At 42.9% G+C, this 22,873-nt stretch overlaps 1 protein-coding gene across 3 annotated transcripts in view; it reads right to left on the bottom strand.

Annotated features, from left to right (window-relative positions):
* Nucleotides 1-22,873, bottom strand: part of PALLD (palladin, cytoskeletal associated protein) — a 487,514-nt gene that overhangs the window by 136,410 nt on the left and 328,231 nt on the right. Inside the window, exon 1 of one of the 3 annotated variants that reach the window (XM_083367273.1) lies at nucleotides 4,790-4,925. The exons of the other annotated variants lie outside the window; for them this stretch is intronic. The gene's annotated coding sequence lies outside the window, so the exon portion shown is untranslated. Of the gene's footprint in view, nucleotides 1-4,789; nucleotides 4,926-22,873 lie in introns of those variants that run through there. 3 annotated transcript variants of the gene reach the window in all.

The following is a 22,873-nucleotide window of genomic DNA, read 5'->3' as shown; positions in this document are numbered from 1 at the left end:
GATTCTCATTTCTCCAGTTTTACAGCATGGCTGAGTAGCTTTTCTACACATTACTACATTACTTTCAAAAGATTTTCCTGACTGATAAGCAATGAAACCAGTAAAGGAGATCATGCTCAGTGGACGTTTGCTGATTTTAAACAATCCTTTTGATATTATTTTATTTTTATATTTTTATAAAAAATAAACTTAATACACTTAATTAATACAGAATATACTTAAAATAGTAAACAATTATTTAACAATCTATTTTAAAGCCAACAACAAATAGAGGAACTCCAAAGCAATAACTACCTATCTTGTAGCTTGGAACTGTTGCTACTCAGCCTAGTACCGGTAAATACTGTAGTATTCCAAGAATTTGATGTCTTTACCCTTAACTCAATTGAGTGAATGAACACACATACACACAAAGAGTGCACACAGTCAGATAGTTTCTTCATTCAACACATACAACAGAAAAGCAGAAGTCTTAAAGTGTATCCCTAGAATATAAAGAAATTGTATCTGATTAACATATTTACCACCAATGAATCCTGAGAATCCAGTTAGAATGTTCTGAAATTGTTAGCAGTCTTTAATGCATTCCCAACAGACATATAAAATTTCATGGAGGGAAGAAATCATACTCTTTGGACAAGAATCATATATTTATTTATATCCTGCTTTAATTATTTTTTGGTAAATATTTACCTTCATCTTTGGTAGCAAGCTAATGAGACCTGGAGACCTGCATTTGAGAGGCTGGGACACTCTTACTACAAGCATCTGGTATGCTTTCAGCCACATATGTGGTTGCACACATACATTGGTTAATTGTATCATAAAATACAAAAATATTCCTTTTTGATAGTTCTGAACCTCCCACCATTAGGCTTTAATTAAATCAATGTTTTTCAGACCTGGCAATTTATTTTTGTTCCCAGAATTCTAGGAGTTGAAGTCACAATCTTAAAAGTTGCCAAGTTTGAAAAACACTAAATTAAATGATCTTTGATTCAAGTGTTATGACTGAGAAAAGAATTTATTGTATCTTGCATAATTTATGTATCTACACATTTTTTGTTAACTAGGAAATCTCAAAACACAGTATTTTCTTAGCAGAAGAGTTGTTATACTGTTGCCTTTATAATTGCAATATAGTATTGGTAAGTTTATTTTTAACCCCTTCCTAAGAGTTCCTAAAATAGCTCCTTTGTATTTTATTCAGTTGTTTCCCCTGATCAACCTTGGAATCGATCACTATCTCCAAAAAAATGTGACTATCCTGGATGGATAATCCCTCTCATCTTTCACCTGACCTGTGCAAAATCCTTCCTATTAGTTACAATTTTCTCAGTTAAGATTATACCTATCTAATCTGTCCTATTTGGGAAAATGCCAGCATTTCTAACAAAATATATAATACAACAAATAGCAAAATCCTATTTGTAAAAAGTGATAGTGCGTTATGTCATGTGATAAAATGAGGATAGATTTCAATATTTGTGAAAGCAACTTCATGTGATGATAGATCACATAATTAAATATACAAGGTCCAATCCTGGAAATGTCGGCAAATCTTAGGGGATTCACCAGACCTATACCAAATATTTTAAAAATTAAATGTTTAACTATATAAGGCAGGAGTAGACAATATAATACTTGTAGACATTAATCTTCTCTCAGGTGATGATCAACCTCACTAATGTATCTGATATTTTAAAAATATTTTTTAAAAGAAAAACTTACTAGGCACATAGCATCCATACCTCTAGTAACATAGTGTATCATGGCAATATGCTATTTGGTCCCACTCAAATCTCAACTTAGTTTACCTTCTAGTAAATAGATGTTTCTTGTTTCCCAACTGTCCCATACATCACAGGAGAAGTTACGGGATCAAGTGAGGAGAGATCTAAAGTAGCTAGGGAAATCTGGGCCAGAATGAATTTATATTTCAATTTTTCTTAATAATTTTGTCCCAAATTTGATTATATTTTTACTGCAGCCTTAATTTATATCTCCATAACTTGTGATTGGTGTTTAATGATAGACATTCCACTATATAACAAATGAGTTTTAAAAACTCTTCCAGTTATATATGTGGCTACTTTCTATAATTCACAGACATTCTATTCAGTTTCATGATACTACACTCACGTTAATATTTTCTATTAACATATTCATTATATTCTATTCATTCTATTCATCTCATAATATATCTATTCAACAAAATGCATTTACTAAACATTTTAAGATAGTGTATATAGACCACTATTTACATATTGCACTTCTGTTCAGAGAAGCCAGTGGCAGTACACAATGTAATAAAAATTTCAGATCACCACCCAACAATTAAACAACTCCAACAGAAAAAGCATACAGGTAGTTCTTGTTTAGCAACTGCAACTTCGACCAGCAAGTTGGTTGTTAAATAAAGCAATCACTAAGTGAAAATCTTGACTTTTTGAAGATCCCTCAAGACTTGGTTATGCCATCAGGTCTAGAGACTCTATATAGAATTGGCAAAATAAATTAATAATTCTCCAGTATTATTAGCATTCCTTTGCCCATTATTTTGTTTTAGTTGCATTTCATAATTTGTAGTTTTAAATTATCATTATAATTGTTATTCTTGAACTATATTTTTTAACTTTGTTGGTTACTGCCCAGCATCACTTGTTTTGTGAGATGGGTGGGGCTATATAAATTTGAAAAATAAATGAGACCACAATTATGTTTTATAGTTCTATCTCAGTTTTCCTTTGCTTCTTGATACTTCTTTTAGCTGAGCTGAGGTTCTTTTTCTCATTTTGGATATCTTGATATGAGGCAAATAAGCAAGTAAAAATAAGAGCAGAGAGATCCTGTGAAGATCATAATTGCAAGGACTAGACACTTTTTTTTACCATTGTTGTAACGTTGGTCTCTAAATGAGGTAGTTGCTAAGTGCCGACTATCTGTATAGCACACAACAGATGTATTCATTTATTTCTCTCTCACACATCAATGTGAGAATGACTACTATATGAGTACTGGTTACCAATATCTCCTATACTTCTGAATAACTATCTGTATCATAGAGACAGCTGTTTTAGATCTGCTAAAACCATTGAAAAGTAAATCATGGCTAAGTAGTACCAATTCCAATGAATCTAAATCTTGCATAACTAGTCTAGATATAACTCAGTTTGATTATATCTTTATCTAATAAACTTCCCCATACTAAAATCGCTGTCAATGGTCAATGTAAACCTTCCATATCTTTCACCTTAATTCAATCCTTGTGGGAAAAATCTGGGGTATAAAAATATTTTTCATTTAAATCTTTTTTAACGCATTCTTTTAGCCATTTGTTGTTCTGAAGCAATAGCCTGTGACTCACACAATATCCTGGACCCAAACTTTTAGTCAAATTTTTTGAGGTCAACAGATCTGCCAAAAGATAAACATTTCCTCATGAATTGCCCATTTCAGACATTATCATTATCATCACAGTTATCTCAGGCTGCTTTCATCTTCTCAGAGACCATCAGAGAAGACCAAATACAAATGAGACATGTACCATAATCCCCCTCCACATCCATAAAACATGCAGTCATGTGTAGATAAACACACTCCAAGACATTCTGAATCACTCCTGCAATATTTGTAATGGAGAAAAAAACACTGCAGTGTTTTAAGTTTGCAATTTCTTTTGTAACACAAAGCATGAAGTATTCAGGAAAGTGGTTTCTTTCTTCATCCAGATGCCTTCCAAAATACAAAACCCGCCCATTCCTATTTTTACACCAAGGCTCTTTGTGTTTTTTCACAATGTGGATTTAAATGTTTCAAAAAGGAGACATTGGCATATCTGTGAAAGCCTATTTTTCATTTTTCTGTAAACTTTTGTAATTGCATCATCTTCAGAAGCAAAGTGGGAGGAAAAAAGGACAATGAGGCAAAGACCAGCACTACTTTTCCCAGCATTCTTTCTAATGAAGTGCTAGCTGTGAGAAATTATTCTCATACATTATATCCAGTTCTAGCATTTTTTAAAAAAATATTTACTTACAACTAGCGAAAAGGGAAGCCAGAAAAACTGACTATAAGTACTCTGAAATTCACAAAACTTATAGGAAGGCCACTTACACAAATTTCTCCCAACACTCAGCTGAACAAAAAGAAACCAACAGTATCAGCGTGTACAAACAATATTTTCCCCAAAGCATTGTTCAAGCCCTGGCATCTTAAATAACCCTGTTAAAATATCCAACATTTTTCTGCATTATTTGTTAAGCTATTTAATTGTTTGGAAGTTTTTCTTTCTCTTTCCCTCTCAGAAAAACCTATATTTTCCCTAATCTTTCTTCTCCCAATCTCACAGTATTTGAAGCATTTAAATCCACATTAAGTGAAAAAAAACACAAAGAGCCAACATAGGAAAAATAGCCTGCATGCTATTTCTTATACGTAGAATATGATGAATTGCAAAATCCTAGATTATATGTGAAAAAATCACACATGTAACTCAGACCAAAACAGCTATTGTCACACTAGCATTCTGAATGAATTTAAAAGAAAGTAAGAGGCCGGAGAGTGCAAATAAGATGAGGTTGAAAAGCAGAGCTCCAATTACCGAAATATTAAGAATCAGTAACTAGCAGTGTTACTAGCTACATGTGTGACCACATCACACAATTTCTGCTTCTATGAATATATAATTGCTTTCATTTGCCATCCTCCACTCACATTTAAGCTTATCTAAAGTACACAAAAAGCATACTATGAATATGGAAAACTGGGCACATAACCCTGCCCTTACCTTTTTTGAATCTCTTTCACACCAGCTAACAACTTTTCCACATGCAGAAGTTAGCAGCAATTTGGAAACTGAAGTTGAGATGTGCAGGTACTCAATAATATATACAGATTAGTCAGAGCAGAGAGTTCTACTTCGTGACTCAGTGGTTCTTCACTAAAGCTTTCTAGCTCTAATGATTTCACAATAAAAGTCCCTTAAAGTTCCTGGGAATTCAAGCAGTCAGTTGCTAAAAGCAAAATATTTTAAGTGGGGATGGAGGCATATGCTGTCTTGTTTTATTTCTTCTGGTCTTCTTTTCTTAAAAAATACATCCTATTTTTTTCACTGTCTCCCAAGAGCAAACAAGATTTTTAATATATATTTAAATATGTATACTGTATATTTTCATAAAGTGCTCAAGATTGTACATTAGCAGCTTGCTTCAGAATATTCTGTAGCATTTTGTTTACATTTCAATAAGTTATTATGGAGTGAGCTCTGATAAATGAATCTTGAGAAATAAATAATTTAAACTCTATATTTACTGTTTGTTTTAAAATGGCAACAGATTTAAGGATTTGCCATGAATGCCTTAAGATAAATCTTCACAGCACATAGCATAAATAATTAAGAGATCAAGATATAATAGGAAATATTTATGAATTTACTTTCCTGAGGGACAAAGATTTCAGAAATACATTGCACTCTTTATTATAAGGAGGTTAAAAAATAGTTAAAAAAACAAAATGCAACTTACCTGAATTAACTCAGAAGTCACATTAAATTCTATGGGGTATAGTCTTGGGAAAAGCAAAATAAACTAAGTAGATCAGAATACAACATAATTCAAAATCACTCTCAGTAGTATTACTTTATTAAGACAAGTTAGAAAGTTATTAAATATAAAAACTGTATTTACTTCATCAAACAAATTAGTTCATCAGGGGAAGACTACCAATTTTAAAGTCACAAAACCTTTATGAGTAGAATTTAAACAAAATGTGATAGACGACATCGATATTCAGTTTTAGGTTTCCCTGGAATAGAGTAATAACTGATCCATATTTTGAAAAATGTAAAATCTGACTATACTGGAATCTATCTCCAGCATCACAACAACTTTAAGCACCCAAACAGCTTTCCAGGATGATACAAAAGTTGTTAAATCATCTTCCCTGGTATAAACTCATAAAAGTTTAAAGCAGACTTCTTTATTCGCAAAATATATTGAATTTCAGTTCTTGTAATTTTCCAAATGCTCCCTTACTTAGCCCAAAACACATCACAGAAAAACGTGATATACAGGATTGAAATGAAGGAATGGAGATTTCAGATATCAAGGTTGAAGTCTTCTATCAAATATAATATGGGAGTATTCCTCATAAAAATGAATATCTTTCAAAGCTTTCAAATGACAATATTAGAATCTCTTAACCTAATCTGTTAATTGTAGTTAAGTGTGAATGAATATTCTAAGCATTATGGAGATTTTGTAAGACAGGGTATGATCTTGCTAGTGGCCCCACAAACCAGGTGGGGGAGCTAGACAGGTCAGATTAAATCCAAAGAAATTTGATAAATCTGGATATTAGTGTACCTACCATCCTCCCTAATATTCACTTCAATCAGTCTGAACTACAAGTGCTATTTCAGTCCCAGTGGTGGAAGGATAAGAAGAATGTGGTGGTTGTAATTGTTAGCTTTATATTTTATGTACTATATACAATATTCTCAAATACAACCTAGAGTACACCTAGAGGAATAGGAAGGGCTGCTGCTACATGCCTGTGCTGTAATTTTGAGCCTAACTTATTCTATCCCTGACCTAATTGTTTCTTTGTACTGACGTGGTGGCTCAGTGGGTTAGGATGCTGAGCTTGTCGATCAGAAGGTTGGCAGTTTGGCGGGTCGAATCCCGAGTGCCACGTAACAGAGTGAGCGCCTGTTACTTGTCCCAGCTTCTTCCAGCCTAGCAGTTCGAAAGCACATAAAAATGCAAGTAGAAAAATAGGGACCACTACTGTGCGCCTTTGGCGTCTAGTCATGCCGGCCACATGACCACGGAGATGTCCTCGGACAAGCGCTGGCTCTTTGGCTTTGAAACGGAGATGAGCACCGGCCCCTAGAGTCGGAAAGGACTAGCACACATGTGTGGGGGAACCTTTACCTTTACCTTTACTATTTCCAGTCCTCAACTTCCTGCTGGCTTCCCCATTGACTTAGATTGTAGGAAGCTGCCACAGAATGTTGAAAATAATCATCATGTGATTGTGGCTCATGTGATATTGTAATCGGGATCTGGGCACCAAGCATTCAGATTACAATTATGTGACTGGGGATGCTACAATGGCTGCACTTTGCATAGCTGGGCATAAGTCTCCTTCATTCACCATCTTAATTTTCAGTGGTCACTGAATTAATGGTCATAATTCTACCTGTTATCTAACCATTTGACTCAAATTAGATTAAAAGAGATATAATGTCATCTAAAATTGACTTCTTCATGATTAACTCATAATCGTACAAATGAAACAGTTCAAGTTCTTCATAAATACAGAATTCAAAGCATTGCAAATGCTTGAGAGAGGAACAACACCCTATAGTTTAAAGATAGTAACAAAATGTAGTTTCCTTAAATGTTGTAGATGAATTCCAGTATTTGAGGGGCTGCCACAAAGATGAGGGGCCAACTTATTTTCCGAAGCACCAGAAGGCAAGACAAGAAACAATGGATGGAAACTAATCAAGGAGAGAAGCAACCTGGAATTAAGGAGAAACTTTCTAACAATGAGAACAATTAATCAGTGGAACGGCTTGCCTTCAATTGTGGGTGCTTCATCACTAGAGGTTTTTAAGAAAAGACTGGACAGCCACTTGTCTGAAATGGTGTAGGGTCTCTTGCTTGAGCAGGGGGTTGGAATGGAAGACCTTCGAGGTCCCTTCCAGCTCTAGTCTGGATGCCATGGTCTTTGGAGCTACTTTGTGAATCTTACAATATGAAGAACAAAAATCCAAAAAATTAAAAATAAGCCACAGATCACTATTAAAAATATGCAATTCAAAAGAAGTTTTAATAAAATACAATTTTAAATATGCACAAAATCTGCTACTTCCAATATAAAACAAGCACAACTATGTTTTTCAGAGTGTTGTGGTTGCAAAAGGGATGTAGAGCGCATGATTTTCATTCAGCAATTCTCAGGCTAATAATATCTGGGAAAGATTCCTGTTGCTAGTGAATCCTGAAAATGGTGAAATAAGCCAATATCTTTACTCAATATAAACTGCCTTCTGAATTCTAGCAGCTTTTAAGAGCTTTTCAGGGAAGGATAAAACCATCTCCAGACTGCAGGAAATACTGTAGCGATACTTTTAGCCAAACCATAATTAATGTGCTTAAAGTTAGATTGCACAACTTAATTTCCAAAAATTGATAGCATAGGGTGGGTCCATATTCTGCAAAAGCCTTAACAAGGAATATTCTAGTGATAACACTATATTATGTCATCACCCTATGGCATCATTCTATGAATAGCATATAATAACCACAAAATTGATCTTTCACACAAGCTACACACACATGTATTAATACATGGTTTATATATAACCATGGTTTGAAATAATAAAATTACCTAAGTTTGAACAACTCACTGAATCATAAACATTTATTTCATCATAATGTACATAGCCATATAATAAAAGTGACATAGCCAATGACACTCAAGAGCAAAAAACAATTTTATTTTACTTCTACTTGTCTTCAGACCTGCCACATAGAGTCTTGTGAACTCTTAAGCCAATGAAAATTTCACAACCTGACTTAAGAAGAGCCAGTTTGATGTAGTGTTGGAAATGGTGGCTAAAAAATCAGGACTGTGAGTTCTAGTTTTGCTTTAGGCATAAAAGCCAGCAGGGTAACTTTGGGCCACTCACTATCTCTCAGCTTAACCTAACTCACAGGGTGGTTGTTGTAGGGCAAGTAGGAGGAGGGAGTATTATGTATGTTCACCACTTAAGTTACTTATAAAATAATAAAATGGGATAAAAATCTGATGTAATAATAAAGCAATTTAATTTTCTAACTCCTGTATGAAAATTTAAACAAGCAATGCAGGTATCCTCAACTAGTAGTTTAGCAACTGTTATGATGGACCTCTCTGGCAGGTACTTACAATCCAGATTTGAAATTCTGATGTCCCCTACCACATGATGTGATTGCACTTCTGGTGTTTGACAATCTGGCTGCATTTTATGGCCATTTGCAGCATTCTGTGATCATGTGACTGAATTTAATGAAGGTTTCTGAAAACTAGCATTTACTTCTGGTTTTTGGTAAAACCATGTGTAATGTATTGGGCCTAGTTTTTCTTAAACTGTACCATGTGGGTTTTGAATGCTGTGAGATTCCTTAAGCAAGGAGTTGGGTAATGGTCGCTGGCTCCTCAGACAGACCGTTTCCAGGACCACCTTTGGTTGGCTCTAGGGCGGCAATAGGTTCCTATTGGCCACCGCCTAGTGGCCAGAGTATAAATAGCTGTGTAGCAGCCTTGGTTCTCAGTTCAGTTCCTGCATTCAATAAAGCATGTTCCTGCCTGAACTCTCTCGCCTCGTCTCCTGCTTCCAGCAAAGAACCCAGTACACAACACTGGCGACGAAGGTGGGATCCTGCTCCTTCAGAAGAGCTGAAAGTCACTAGGGGGTAATGCCAGCCAAGCACCTGGCAAGGAAAGCATTCCCCCCCTTAGTCGGCCTAGCACAGCCACGCTAGCAACCACCAGCCCTGCAGACCAGTCCCTGGGCCTACAAAGGAGCAGGACAAGGAAGAAGATGAGCCCCAGCTGCAAAGACTTCCCGAGATGGCGAAGGTCAGAAAGCTTGAAGAATTTGATGTCACTCACCCGGAGAGATGGTCGTCATACATCTTGAGGGTCGAAAACTACCTCCATGCCAACCAAGTCGCCAAAGACAGCCTGAAGACTGCAATGCTCCTGTGCATCTGTGGGCCTGCAACATTCAACATCGCGGAGAATTTGGTCGTACCAGCACAGTTGGAGTCCGTAACGTTCGCGAACTTGAAGAAATGGCTTGGCGACCATTTCCAGCCCAAGCTTTCAGTAATAGCTTGGAGGCACGCATTCGAACAGAGAGTTCAGCTGCCAGGTGAAACAGCCACTGAATTCATCATGGCTTTGAGACAAGCTTCATGCCTGTGCCAGTTCACCGATCTAGAAGAGAGGCTTCAAGAGTGACTCGTCTGTGGCCTTCAGAGCAGAGAGCTGCAGCAGAAACTCTTCGCCAAAGAGACTCTCTTGCTCCAAGAAGCATTGAAGGAGATCATGGCGGATGAAGCCGCCGCCAGGGCCATGAAAGCCATGTGGCCCGCCAAAAGCATGCAGCATGAGGAGGCCATCCACCACGAGGATGCCGAACTCACAGAAGACTCCAAAAGCAACCACAACATGGACAAACTTCAACAGTACAATGACCAACAATGGCTCAATGACCAACAACAAGGGACTACTTACACGGCAAGTCCCTTCTCTTGATGTCCAGGTTGTGGTGGCCACCACCAACGCATGGACTGCAGGTTCCAGACAGTCACGTGTTGGGCCTGCGGGAAGACCGGCCACATCGCTTCAGTCTGCAGAGGTCGCCAGAAGGACCGCCAATCGGACATTCCAATGAGGAGAGGTACTGGGGCCCCGGGGCAGTTTAGCATAGGGTTTTGCTACATCCACTGAAGCGTTTGCTGCATGGAAGCTCGCCGCCCCCTTAAGCCCAAATTCTGACTTCAGGTCGAGCTGCAAGGCATCCCTTGCAGGATGGAACTGGACACTGGGTCAGCCGTGTCCATCATTTCACTTGAAACATTCCAGTTCATCTGCAACCACAGCAAGAGGTGGGCCAAGCTTAGGCCATCCGACATCTTCCTGACCCACTTCCAGAACTCTTGAGTCGCCGTCAAGGGTTAGGCCACACTGGCCATTAAATTCAAGGGGTTTTCAGGGCCCCTGGACATTATTGTAGTGGAGGGTCAGCAAATGAGCCTGATAGGACTTCATTGGTTCAATGCTTTGGGCATCCAGGTCACCGGAATCAACCCGACACAAATGGCGAACTTAGCATCAGTATGCGAGGAGTTCACGGATGTTTTTGACACTAGCCTTGGAACATACAAGGGCCCTCTGATAGCCTTTAAACTTGATCCTGCCATAATGCCTATTAGGATCAAACCCCGCAGAGTGCCATTTGCACTTAAACACAAGATAGATGCTGAGCTGGATAATCTAGTTGAACAAGGGGTACTACAGCCCATAGATGGGGGTGAATGGGAAACCCCAATTGTCACGCCACTTAAGGCCAATGGGGAAGTCAGGATTTGTGCTGATTACAACTGCACCATTAATCAGGCACTTAAGCAGCACGCGTACCCGGTGCCAGTCGTTAGCCACATCCTGGCATCACTGCAAGAGGGTACGGTTTTTGTGAAGTTAGATTTGGCACAGGCTTATCAACAGCTACCTGTGGACGAGGTCACAGTCGCTGCACAGACCATTGTAACACACAGGATTTTTTTAAAGTAAAGTGCCTCCAATTCGGGGTTAGTACAGTCCCTGGCATTTTTCAAGGTATTATGGAGCGTACGCTGAAGTGCATTCTGGGGGTCTGTCCCTACTTTGACAATGTACTCATTGCTGGTGTGTCCACTGAGGTGCTTGCAAGGAGGCTCAAGGCCGTCCTTCAATGGTTCCACGAAGCGGGCCTCAATCTTAAAAAGAATAAGTGTAGCATAGGGGTCTCCTCAACTGAGTTCCTGGGTTTCCGTATTGATGCCGACAGCATCCACCCTGCCGAGTCCAAGCTGAAGGCCATTCAGCTGGCACCTAGCCCGTTGTTGAAGAGAGAGCTTCAGGCATTCCTGGGCCTCCTCAATTTTGACCATACATTCCTTCCTAACAAGGCCGCATTGGCAGAGCTGTTACACCAGCTCTTAGACAAAAACACCCCATGGAAGTGGACCAGGGTCCACAAAAGCAGTTTTAAGGCAGTAAAGTCACTACTGTCTTCCAATTCAGTGCTCACTCACTTTAAAGAGTCTTTGCCTGTAAGGGGTAGGGGCTGTTTTAAGTCATTTGAAAAGTGATGGGACTCAAGTCCTAATTGCCTATTATTCAAGGACATTGTCCTCTGCTGAGCACAATTATGCACAAATTAACAAAGAGGCCTTGGCCATTGTGGCCAGGGTGAAGAAATTCCAAGATTACTTGTATGGCAGGGAATTCATGGTCTTCACAGACCGTAAGCCACTGTTGGGGTTATTTACTACAGATAGGCAGACACCCCAAATTCTGTCCCTTAGGATGTTAAGATGGTCCATCTTCTTGTCAGCCTACAGCTTCAGGCTGGTTCACAAACCCAGCAAAGACATGGGCCATGCAGATGGCCTCAGCCGGTTGCCATTGCCACAGATTGAGCCAGATCTGGCTCCAGCAGGTCGCATTTTGTCCATTCAGGATTTGCCTGACTTTCCCTTCCATGCAGGGGATGTGGTTGCAGAAACTGCTGCAGACAAGGTTTTAAGCAGGGTGCTATCCTGGATTTACACCGAGTTCCAGAGCTACTTTATACGTAGACACAAGCTTTCAGCTCACAAGGGTTGTATTTTATGGGGGAGCAGGGTCATTGTCCCCAGTTCATTAAGAGACAGGGTACTTCAATCTTTGCATGAGGGTGGCCTGGGTTAGATAAGGCAATAGAGGCTCACGTACACAGGTGTTACACATGTCAACAGTCCAGGCCAGAAATGCCACATACTCCTGTTCACAGATGGGAGGAGACACACACTCCTTAGTTGGGGTAAAAACCAGACTAAGATGGCAGCCGCGGTTGGGAGCTGAGTTTGTGAGCTCCGCAATGGGCTTTTGTTTGAGCAGCTGAGCAGCTAAACAGCTGAGGAACTTGCTGTTCCTGGATGGAGTGGGGTAGTGCGGTTGCCGGGCACCGTTTCGTGGTGTGAAGGCTCTCTTCGAACTGGTTGTAGCGCTGGTGAAGCTGGGCTGGTGATTGAGGATGTGTTTACTACCTCGCCGCGATTTCTAGCTGGCGGCGTTTCGGCTCGTGCGTTGCTGCAGCGAGGAAACTTCTCCTTCTTCATTCCTCCTCCCCCCGACTGAGATGGTGATTTTCGAGGTCTGTATCATCTATGGGCTGCTGTTTCGCGCCTGAAGACCTCCTGTTACTTCGCCGCGACTTCCATCTGGTGGCGTTTCAGCTTGCTTGTTGCCGCAGCGAGGAAACCTCCCCTTCTCCCTTCCTCCTCCCCCCCTGAGATGGTGATTTTGAGGTCTGTGTCAACTATGGGGTGCTGTTTTGCACCTGAAGACCTCCCCCCCCTCTTGGAGTTTTAAGACTGGGGAATGATATGGCGATTTGAACTAATTGCCGCCTATTAACAGCTGATTGGTGCTGGTTGTGGAGATGTGGGGAGCTCTTTGAGCAGTGATCATGATTTGCCTGCTGTTTTACTACGCGTCTCAGCTGGTGTCTCAGCTGGCGGAGTTTCAGCTAGCACAGTATATGCCACAACGAAGAGATTTCTCCTTCCTTCCCCCAACTGAGATGGTTATGGTTCCAGGCCCTGGATCATCTGTTGGACTGCTGTTTTGTGCCGTGGAGACCTTCCCCTCTTTCGGAGTTGCAAGATACTGTGGGATACAGCGGCTAGGAACCAACTCTGATGCTTCGGAGCAGCCGACCGGCACCCCCTCTCTCTCTTGCTTATGGAGCATCAGCTGCAACTTTAAGAGTTATTGTTGGCCAAGAATTGGCCCTGACAGATCTGGGACTTGTCTGCAGTGAGAGGGCAGAACAATTAACTATCAATCCACCCTCTGATATGAGAGATCAGCTGAGGTGGATTTATCCCGGTTGTCTTTAGCCAAGTTTTGCCCAGATGTATCACCATTTGTTGTGAGAGAACTGTCATGGCTTTATATCTGTTACCAGCTCGGGTGAGAGTAGAGCTGGCTTGGCTGGCTTGGCTTGGCTTGGACGGGCTTGGCTTAATGGTTTTTTATGTTTTGCCGCCCTGACTTGACAAGGTCAACAATATTCTTTAACATCTCTCTTCTAACTTTATTCTAACTACCTAGCTGCCTACAAATAGCCCAATGTGGACCGCTGGATTTATTTAATTATTATTAAGCACCTTAGTTACCCTAGTACCGTTCTGTTTGCCCTCATAGGTGCCCCCCCATCCTGGGTGCGACCTGCCTCATTTTCCACTCTGCCTCTTGATGAAGGGCCCGATTGTTGGGACCCTGAGAGATGGCTGGGCAGGAACAGGGGCCTCAGGTTTAAATTTAATAAGAGGCCCCTGGTTACTTTTTTAGCAAAAATTTTTGTGGGGTTAGGGAGGGGGGAGGGTCGTGGTTGGTTGGAAATGGGGGGTAATCCACCAACCATTGTTCAGGCCAGGTCTGGTACAGATCGCATAGGGGGGGAGCTGGGGTTAGTTGCCTCCGGAGCGGGTCGTGGGATTACCTATTCCCACGACGTTAGGGAATGGCAGCAGGTGTATGAACAGAGGGCCGTATCGATATCCGGGAGGGCATCCCCGCTATCTACAAGCGGTGAGGTGCCCCGACCCTCTGTCTTCACCCCAAGGCCCCGGGAGCGAGGATGTGCAGCCACCTGAGCTCCGGCTGGTGTACCTGAATGCCAGGTCCATCATTAATAAGGCTCCTCTCGTCCGGGATCTGGTCGAGGGTGAGCATGCGGACCTGGCTTGCATCACGGAGACCTGGTTGGGCCCAGAGGGTGGTATCCCTCTGGTTGATCTTTGCCCACCAGGCTTCCGGGTGCTACACCGGCCTCGGACTCAGGGTAGGGGTGGGGGAGTGGCTGTGGTTATGAGGGAGACCTTATGTCCACAGGAGGCCACCGTTCTTCAGATAGTCGGGTGTGAATCTCTCTTACTGAGGTGTGGTCCTAGGGCGCAGTTGGGCTTGCTGCTGATGTAGCTTTCGCCTAGTTGTGCAGCAGCAGCCCTGCCTGAGCTTCTCGATATCCTCTCGGGGCTGTTGATTGAGTTCCCCAAACTCATGGTTTTGGGTGACTTCAATCTACCATCCCTGGGAGGATCATCTGAGTTAGCTCAGGAGTTCATGGCTTCCATGACGGCCATGGACCTGATGCAAGTAATTCATGGACTGACTCATGTGGGAGGTCACACCCTGGATTTGGTTTTTCTATCTGGACGGTGGTTAGATGATCTTGGTGGGGGCTCCCCAGTTGTTATGCCCCTGTCATGGACCGATCATCATCTCCTGCGGCTGGTCTTCCGTTTTGCCACTCCCCACCATGGGTGTGTTGAGCCAACTAGATGGTTCTGCCCCAGGCGCTTAATGGACCCTGAGAGGTTCCAGGCAGCGATGGGGCCCCCACCTGCCTCCTCTGCTCACAGCTCGGCAAATGCCTTAGTGGAAGCCTGGGAAAGGACGACCACGGAGGCACTTGACCGAGTTGTATCCTTGCGGCCCCTGACCCGGCGCAGATCCCAGTGGGCTCCATGGTTCTCCGTGGAGCTCCGGGAGATGAAGCGTCAGAGACGGGGCCTGGAGAGCGGTTGTTGGTCCAGCCGATCTGAATCCGACCGATTGCGACTAAGAACCCATATTAGGTCTTATGTCGCAGCGATAAGGGTGGCAAGGTCTAATTACTTCGCTACCCTTATCGCGTCCGCAGATAATCGCCCGGCCGCCCTGTTTAGGGTGACCCGCTCCCTCCTTAATCAGGAGGTGAGTGAGGAACCCTTGCAGGGGTGTGCCGAGGAGTTTAGTCAACATCTGTTGGACAAAATCGTTCGGATTCGGACCGGTTTGGACTCCGACTGGGCAGAGTCTGACGATCAGGACACGGGCGGTCTTGTCAATGTTATCTGGGAGGAGTTCGATCCTGTGACTCCGGAGGAAGTGGACAGGATTATGGGGAGGCTGAGCTCCACCACATGTTTATTGGACCCGTGCCCTTCCTGGCTGGCTTATGCAGCCCAGGAGGGGACACGAGGCTGGTTCCAGGCGGTTATATCTGCCTCTTTGAGTGAGGGTAGTTTCCCTGCTGCCTTGAAGGAGGCGGTGGTGAGACCTCTCCTCAAGAAGCCTGCCTTGGACCCAGCTGTGTTAAATAACTTTCATCTGGTCTCCAACCTTCGCTTTCTTGCGAAGGTTGTTGAGAGTGTGGTGGCGCATCAGCTCCCTCTGGTTCTGGATGAAGCGGATTATCTAGACCCGTACCAATCGGGCTTCAGGCCCGGGTACAGCACGGAGACGGCATTGGTCGCTCTGGTGAATGATCTCTGGAGGGCTCGGGACAGGGGATATTCCTCTGTCCTAGTCCTATTAGACCTCTCAGCAGATTTCGATACCATCGACCATGGTATCTTGCTGCGGCGTCTCAGGGGATTGGGAGTGGGAGGCACGGTTCTTCAGTGGTTCTCCTCCTATCTCCTGGGACGCTCGCAGTCGGTGTTGGCAGGGGGGCAGAGATCGACCGCGAGGCCTCTCGCTTGTGGAGTCCCTCAGGGGTCGGTCCTCTCGCCTCTCCTGTTCAACATCTACATGAAACCACTGGGTGAGATCATTCGTGGTTTTGGAGTTGGGTATCATCAATATGCTGATGATACCCAGCTTTTCATTTCGACCCCAAACCACCCCAGTGATGCCCTCGACGTGATGTCCCGCTGCCTGGAGGCGGTTCGGGTCTGGATGGGGAGGAACAGGCTTCGACTCAACCCTGACAAGACCGAGTGGCTGTGCGTACCGACATCTTGGGATATTCAGGATATCCCATCTCTCTCTATGGGGGGTGAGTTATTACCCCCCGTAGATAGGGCTCGCAACTTGGGAGTCCTCCTAGATTCACAGCTTTCTCTAGAAGACCATATAGTAGCTGTGACTAGGGGGGCCTTTGCCCAGGTTCGCCTGGTGCGCCAGTTTCGGCCCTATTTAGACCGGGATGCCTTACGTACGGTCACTCACATGCTCGTGACCTCTCGTCTGGACTACTGCAACGCTCTCTACATGGGGCTACCCTTGAAGACCACTCGGAGGCTCCAGCTGGTACAGAATGCAGCCGCGAGAGTTGTGTTGGGAGTTTCCTGACACTCCCATGTTACACCTCTGCTCCGTGAGCTGCATTGGCTTCCAGTTGTCTTCCGGGTGAGATTCAAGGTGTTGGTAATGACCTACAAAGCCCTACATGGCATGGGTCCGGAATACCTTGGGGAGCACCTGCGGCCGGCGTCAACTTCCCTCCGCCCAGTATGCTCCCACAGAGAGGGCCTCTTCAGGGTGCCACCGGTCAAAGAATGCCGACTGGTGGCCCCCAGGGGGAGGGCGTTCTCTGTGGGCACACCGTATTTATGGAACCATCTTCCTGTCGAGCTCCGGATGGCGCCTGACCTCCGCTCCTTCCGGCACAATCTCAAAACCTACCTTTTCGAACAAGCTGGCCTGGCCTGATGGGATGGGGTTGGGTTTGATTAATGTGTTTTAACCTACCTTTGATGTGTTTTAACTTATTCGTGGGCATTTTGTTTAATCGTTTTTAATTTTTGTATCTTGTTTTTGATATGTATTGCCCTGTTCACCGCCCTGAGTCCTTCGGGAGAAGGGCGGTATACAAATTAAATAAATAAATAAATAAATAAATAAATAAATAAATAAATAAATAAATAAATATCGACTTTGCTGGTCCCTTTCAGGGACAGATATTTTTGATAGTGGTTGACAGCCACTCTAAATGGCTGGAAGTTATTCCAATTGCAAGTATGACTACTGCTAGGACTATACAGGTGCTTAGAAAACTTTTTGCAACACATGGACTGCCGGTTGTTGTAGTATCCGACAACGGGGCCCAGTTCACAGCGGCATAGTTTCAAGCCTTCTTGAGGATTAACCTCATAAGGCATGCTACATAGGCTCCCTTTCACCCTTCGAGTAACAGGCAGGCCGAACAGATGGTGCACACTACAAAGGAGTCAGTCAAGTACATGGTGATTGGGGATTGGCACCACAGGCTGGCTGATTTCTTCCTTTGCCAGCACACCACGCCTTGCACAGCAATAGGCAAGAGCCCAGCAGAGCTTCGCTGGGGAAGAAAGCTCATCACTAAACTGGACAGGCTGCACCCAGACCGGGTGGCAGCAGACGCCGCTCGCCCAAAGCCTCCAAGGGAGTTGCAAGTGGGTGAGGGGGTGTGGGCCTGGAACTATGGGCATGGGAACTTGTGGGTGCCAGGAAAAATTGCTAAAGTCTCGGGCCCCCTCTCGTATGAGGTGGCTTTGGATGGCAGGTGAGTCGTTTACCACCATATTGATCAGCTGTGGAAGCGGTTCCCAGAACGGCCACAAAGCGAGGACCTCATGACGGGTCCATTCCCAGAGCCAGAAATTGGCAGCCAAGCAGGGCAATTCACATACCCTGAGGCCTCTAGCAGTCAGAACAACGGCGAGGTGGTTGTAGATGGGCAAAGCCCAGGAGTGCAACATGGGTCTCCTGATGGGGAAAGTCAATCTGACCAAGACAGCCGCTGTGCTAACTCTGCTCCAACGATGGACTTTGGTTTCAGGCCGACCTGGAATGGCCAGCCAGAGGGACTCGAGTCTGTCTGACTTTCGTGGACTCATGGGTCCTGGTCTACCCAGCCCGGCGGGCAAGCTGGTAGACCGAGAGCTGCCTGGATTCCCCCAGGCAATCTACAAGGTCATGTAAGCTTCCAGCTTATTTGCAGGATTTTGTCCTCAAGTAATTGTGCTATTGTAAGTGCTTGTGTAACTACTGTACTTGCCTCCTGTTCAGGAAAAGTATCTGCTGTGAGATTGCTTAAGCAAGGAGTTGAGTAACGGTCGCTGGCTCCTCAGACAGACCGTCTCCAGGACCACCATTAGTTGGCTCTAGGGGTCAATAGGTTCCTTTAAACCTATTGGCCGCTGCCTAGTGGCCAGAGTACAAATAGCTGTGTAGCAGCCTTGGTTCTCAGTTTAGTTCCTGCATTCAATAAAGCATGTTCCTGCCTGAACTCTCTCGCCTCGTCTCTTGCTTCCAGCAAAGAACCCATGCCTATGGTGAGCCACAAAAAAGGTCACAAAATAAGGTCGGTCACAAGTGACAATAGTTCCATTATGGTCATAATTTGAGGACTACTTGTACTTCCTGCCTGCAGACATACACCAAACATTTGGTTTGAGATATGAAACTGCTGGTACTAGCTCACGGGTCTTCAAACTTGGCCCCTTTATGGTTTGTGGACTTTGACTCCCAGAATTCCTCATTGAAGTCCACAAGCCATAAAAGGGCCAAGTTTGAAGACTCCTGTACTAGCTCAACATTACATGAGAGCCAAGCTTCAAAAATTTCATAAAGAATTTGAAGCAAAAACCTGAACTGAATTGCCTGCTATATGCCCATAATTTTATTCTCATAGTTTTCTTATTGTTTGGGGAAATAAGAACATAGCGATGATATTTGAATGATTTTCTAGCATTACAACATGAACAAGTATTTTATTCCTTCATTCATATTACAGTACAGGTAAACAATTATTATTAAAATATCTGAGTCAGGATCATGCAGAACTATAGTGTGCTGGATTCTTTGCAGAAAGAGCAAAGCAATTTACGATAAAAAAATAACACTTTAAAAAATTGTGCTGAACTTTAAAGGGGTACTTTAATTCAGCAAATTGTTAACTGAAGCACCTCTTCAAAGCAGCACTTTCCTTTAAAGTGTTAGATTAGGAACAGCAACAACGATTCAGTCAAAATGCTAAAAGGAGGTTCTGCACAAGTGCTTTTTAATTTTATTTTCACAGGAGCAAAATGACTGCCAGTTTGAATCAATTTACTTTGCTTGGAGATGCTAAGGTGAAGCTAATCAAATTGCTTCAGTTCAGAGTAGGCAATGTTGAAAATATATGTTACTTGTTGTTAGTTGCAAAGTTGTGTCTGACCCATCACGACCCTATGGACAACATTCCTCCAGGCCTTCCTGTCCTCTACCATCTTCTGGAGTCCATTCAGGCTCATGCCTACTGCTTCAGGTTCTTCTCCAGTGAGTCCTTCATTCACATTAGATAGCCAAAGTATTTGAGTTTCCACTTCAGGATCTGGCCTTCTAAAGAGCAGTCAGGGTTGATCTCCTCTAGGACTGACCGATTTGATCATTTTGCAGTCCAAGGAACTCGCAGGAGTCTTCTCCAGCACCATAATTCAAAGGCTTCAATTCTTTGGCGCTCAGCCCTTCTTATGGTCCAGTTTTCACAGCCATACATTGCAACTGGGAAGACCATAGCCTTGACTATAAGCACTTTTGTTGGCAGAGTGATGTCTCTGCTTATTAGTGCACTGTCTAGATTTGCCATGGCTTTCCTCCCCAGGAGCAAGTGTCTTTTAATTTCTTGGCTGCAGTCCCCATCTGAAGTGATCTTGGAGCCCAGGAAAATAAAATCTGTCACTACCTCCATTTTCCCCCATCTATTTTCCAGGAAGTGAGAGGGCCAGATGCCATGATCTTGGTTTTCCTAATGTTTAGTTTCATTAAGTTTCATTCATGTGCTCTGCATATAAGTTAAACAGGCAGGGCGACAGCATACAGCCTTGCCACACTCCTTTCCCAATTTTGAACCAATCAGTGTCCAGTTCTCACTGTTGCTTCTTGACCCGCATATAGATTTCTCAAGAGACAAATAAGATGGTCTGGTACTCCCATCTCTTTAAGAACTTGCCACAGTTTGTTGTGATTCACACAATCAAATGCTTTAGCATAGTCAATGAAGCAGTAATAGATGTTTTTCTGGAACTCTGTAGCTTTCTCCATGATCCAGCGTATGTTGGCAATTTGATCTCTAGTTCTTCTGCTTCTTCAAAATCCTGCCTATACTTCTGGTAGTTCTCGATCCACATACGGCTGGAGACTAGCTTGTAGGATTTTAAGCATAACTTTACTAGCATGTGAAATGAGTGCAGTGGTGTGATAGTTTGAACATTTTTTAGCACTGCCTTTCTTTGGAATTGGAATGTAAACTGATCTTTTCCGATCCTGTGGCCATTGTTGAGTTTTTCAAATTTGCTGGCAAATTGAGTGTAGCATTGTTTTTTAAGATTTTGAAAAGCTCAGCTGGAATACAGTCACCTCCACTAGCTTTGTTGTTGCTCAGCTTTCCTAAGGCCCATCTCGCTTCACATGTCTGGCTTGAGGTCAGTGACCACCTCATCGTGGTTATCAGGAATATTAAGCTCGTTCTTGTATAGTTCTTTTGTGTAATTTTGCCACCTCTTCTTAATCTCTTCTGCCTCTGTTAGGTCCCTGCCATTTTGGTCCTTAATCATGCCCATTTTTGCATGAAATGTTCCCTTCATCTCTCCAATTTTCTTGAAGAGATCTCTAGTCCTCCCTATTCCATTGTTTTCTTCTATTTCTTTGCACTGTTCATTTAAGAAGGCATTCTTATCTCTTCTAGCTATTCTCTGGAATTCTGCATTCAATTGGGTGTATCTTTCTTTTTCTCCCTTGCCTTTCTCTTCCCTCCTGTCCTCAGCTATTTGCAAAGCTTCCTCAGACAGCCTTTGCTTTCTTGCATTTCTTTTAATTTGGGATGGTTTTAGTTGCTACTTCTTGTACAATGCTGCAAACTTCCATCCATAGTTCTTCAGGCACTCTGTCTATCAGATCTAATTCCTCAAATCTATTTTTCACCTCTACTGTATATTCGTCAGGGGTATGATTTAGTTCATACCTGAGTGGCCTAGTGCTTTTCCCTACTTTCTTCAGTTTAAGCCTAAATTTTGCAATGAGAAGCTCATGGTCTGAGCCACAGTCAGCTCCTGGTCTTGTTTTTACTGACTGTATAGAGCTTCTCCATCTTTGGCTGCAGAGCACATAGTCAATCTGATTTCTGTGTTGACCGTCTGGTGATGACCATGTGTAGAGTTGTCTCTTGGGTTGTTGGAAAAGAGTGTTTGCTATGACCATCGTATTCTCTTGACAAAATTCTATCAGCCTGTGCCCTGCTTCATTTTGTACTCCAAGGCCAAACTTGCCTGTTATTCTGGTTAACTGTTGGCTTCCTACTTTAGCATTCCAATTCCCCATGATGATAAGGACATTATTTTTGGGTGTTAGTTCTATAAGGTGCTGTAGAGCTTCATAGAACTGGTCAATTTCATCCTCTTCAGCACCGGTGGTTGGGGCATAGACTTGGACTACTGTGATATTGAATGGTTTGTCTTGGATTCGAACTGAGATCATTCTGTCATTTTGGGGAATGTATCCCAGTATTGCTTTTCCTATTCTTTTATTGACTGTGATGGCTACTCCATTTCTTCTGAGGGATTCTTGCCCGCAGTAATATACTCTTCTCTTCCCCAGTAGCATAATGGACACCTTCTGACCTGAGGGGCTCATCTTCCAGAATCATATTTTTTTTTCCTTTTGGTATTGTCCATGGGGTTTTCATGGCAAAGATACTGGAGTGGGTTGCCACTTCCTTCTCCAGTGGATCACATTTTGTCAGAACTCTCTGCTATGACCTGTCCGTCTTGGGTGGCCCTGCATGGCATAGCTCATAGCTTCATTGAATTACACAAGCCCCTTCGCCACGACAAGGCAGTAATCCATGAAGGGGATATGTTACCTAAACAGATTCAAATCATTAGCAGATTCAAATTTTTCTATCACCCATCCTTCAATGAGAAGGCTAGGACAATCTTTGTTTTGTTCGCATACACATCTGAAGGCCCCCAAGTAGAGAAAGGCTTCAATATCATCAGTGCTCAGGGTGTATTACAAGACACAAATGATAAGCTCTTGTCAAAGAAACTGACAAAATGTAAACAAAGAAAAAAACCTAATACTTAAACCTAGTACTGTAGTATGCCACCGAAAATAATTTACAGAATATTTATGTAATAAAATAATTTACAGAAATTAAGCAGCCATCTATTTTTGTTCTCTCCCAGACAGCTTTGTATTTTCAAAAATAAAAACCATCAAATATTTCTTCTTATAGGAATGAACAAGCAATTCCCATGGGGCACTAACATATTCA

Source organism: Vipera ursinii (genome assembly GCF_947247035.1).
Source record: "Vipera ursinii genome assembly, chromosome: 7".
Classification (NCBI taxonomy): Eukaryota; Metazoa; Chordata; class Lepidosauria; order Squamata; family Viperidae; genus Vipera; species Vipera ursinii.
This window is presented reverse-complemented; position numbering and strand designations above follow the sequence as displayed.